This window comes from Crocuta crocuta, unplaced genomic scaffold (genome assembly GCF_008692635.1).
Source record: "Crocuta crocuta isolate KB4526 unplaced genomic scaffold, BGI_CrCroc_1.0 scaffold531, whole genome shotgun sequence".
NCBI lineage: Eukaryota > Metazoa > Chordata > Mammalia > Carnivora > Hyaenidae > Crocuta > Crocuta crocuta.
Window position 1 is genome coordinate 1,882,690 of NW_027531997.1, and position 2,515 is coordinate 1,885,204.

The window sequence follows — 2,515 nt, forward strand, 5'->3', positions numbered from 1 at the left end:
CTCAACAGCAAAAGCCTCCCAGGGGGAGGGGGTGTGTGTGCAGCCGCAGCGCATGGACCTAAGTGAGGAGAGCATGCAAGTGAATGCTGCCTTATTCGCAGTTATTCTATAAATGAGAACAGCAAGGAGCTTCCAAATTCATTCTACAAGGCCAGCATCGCTCTGACGCTAAAAGCAGACAAAGACACTGAAAAAAAGAAAAAGGTACAGGCCAGTATCTCTGAACACAGATGGAATGATCCTCATTCAACAATACATTAAAAGGATTATTCAGGGCACCTCGGCAGCTCAGTTGGTTCAGCACTCAGCTCTTGGCTTCAGCTCAAGTCATGACCTCACAGTTTCATGAGTTCGAGCCCCATGTTGGGATCTGCGCTGACAGCACAGAGTCTGCTTGGAATTTTTTCTCTCTCTCTCTCACCCTCTCTCCCTCTTTCTCTGCCCATCCCCCACACGTGCTATTTCTCTTAAATAAAATTTTAAAATGTTTTTTAAAAAAGAACGATTCATCACTAACAAGCGGGATTTATTTCAGGCAGGCAAAGATGGGTCGATATTTACAAGTCAATCAAAATGATACAAAACATGGACAAAAGGAAGGCTAAAAATCATATCTCAGTAGAAGCAGGAAAAACATTTGACAAAATTCAACCTCCATTCATGATAAAAAAAAAAACTCTAAAAGGAGGATTACAGGGAACATACATCAACATGAGAAAGGCCACATATGAAAAACCACAGCTAACATCATATTCAATGGAGAAAAACTGAGAGCTTTTCCACTGATAACAGGAACAAGACAAGGATGTCCACTCGTGCCACTTTGTTGAATAAAAGTACCAGAAACCCTGGCTGCAGCGATCAGGCAAGAAAAGGAAGCAGGCATCCATGTTGGTAAAGAAGGTAAAGTGCATATTTGCAAATGGCATGATAATATACATAAAAAACCCTAAAGACTCCACACACAAAAAAATACTAGAAGTAATAAATGAATTTATTAAAGTTGCTGGATAAAAAATTAATGCTCAAGAAATCAGTAGTCATTGTATATGCTAAAAATGAAGGAGCAGAAAGTTTAGAAATTCATAAAATAATCCCACTTACAATTGCACTAAAAAGAACGAAACACCAAGGAACAAATTTAACTAAAGAGTTGAATAGGGGCGCCTGGGTGGCTCAGTCGGTTAAGCGTCCGACTTTCGCTTAGGTCATGATCTCGCGNAAAGTCTAGCAACATTTGTTGATAGGAATCATACTGTGTACCTAAAGTTAATATAACACTGTATTTTAATTATACTTCAATAAAAAGCTTTTAAAAGAGAGGTCTAGAGTTTTCCTTACACTTGCTATCTGCTAATTTGTGCACATTTCTGTTTTTAAAAATTATTTTCCAGGGACGGTCTTCAGATTCTGTATCTTCCTCTCTCTCTGACCCTCCCCTGCTCATGCTGTCTCTATCTCGCTCTCAAAAATAAATAAAACATTAAAAAATTTAAAAAAAATTTTCCTCACTNTGTACCTCCCTCTCTCTCCGACCCTCCCCTACTCATGCTGCTCACTCTCTCGCTCGCTCTCAGAAGTAAACAAAACATTAAAAATTAAAAATAAAAAAAATCAAGCTACCCTGACAGTTACTGAAATAACTGTGCCTCTGTCTGCTCAACCTCGGGTGCTAAGAACATAGCTACAATACTGACTGAAACCTAACATACACATGACTTCTACAAACCCTCTGTGGCTCCGGTAGAAGCTGGATTAAAACACTTCAGAAAGTCCTGCTTGTAAACATCAAGGGGATAAAACACAAGGTACAACTTGTATTCCATACCTACCAGATGCATGAAATCAATGCTACTCAAGGAATGGCCTGGGCTGGGCTTTGAGTTTGGAACTTACCAGACAGGTTAATTATGTTCCAGTCCCCCGGGCAGATACCTCATCATCATCATCACGATTGCAGCATGATCACATCAGCATTAGAGCAACTGAGCAGGCGTGGACACGGCGCTACCTGGATGTTAACAGAGGAAGTTTGGTGAGAGGCTTACTTTGAAAAGGGAGCCTGTGTACAGAAGGGGGAGCGCGGAATCAGGCACCTCAGAGCTCACTCACACGTCTATCGGGAGTGTGCAGTCCGTGTCCGCTCTTCGTCTAGGCCTGAACTCTGGGGCCACACCACTGCATGTGCAGCACGCACTCAAGGTCACACTCGCCAAATTCCTTATAAAACTGGGACCTGAAAAGAAGGAAGGTCTTTTTGATTACCCTTGTCACGGATACAGACCAATCCCTCTAAGTAAAGATTCTGCGTGAAGACGTGAAAAATATACCCGTCTCTTGCTTCCTCTTTTAAGAGAAACCCTTCCGGCCCGCACATGCCCTTAGGAGAAATAAGCCTAGACCTAAAGATGGTCTGGGCTTTATATGGGGTGAACCCATTGTGATGTCATCAACTGTGACCATTTAGGGACTGCATAATGTCACCTGCTGGGGTTCAGGCCTGTGGCCAAATAAA

General features: G+C 42.0%; 1 long non-coding RNA gene across 4 annotated transcripts in view; it reads right to left on the bottom strand.

The window, feature by feature from the left end:
* LOC144240772 (uncharacterized) overlaps positions 1-2,515 on the bottom strand; it is a 35,088-nt gene that overhangs the window by 10,411 nt on the left and 22,162 nt on the right. For 3 of the 4 annotated variants that reach the window (XR_013337846.1, XR_013337849.1, XR_013337848.1), the window contains exons 2-3: positions 2,113-2,236; positions 1,897-2,011 (exon numbers count right to left, since the gene is read on the bottom strand). This is a non-coding gene — a long non-coding RNA (uncharacterized LOC144240772). Of the gene's footprint in view, positions 1-1,896; positions 2,012-2,112; positions 2,237-2,330; positions 2,381-2,515 lie in introns of those variants that run through there. The other variant, XR_013337847.1, reaches the window with a different exon arrangement.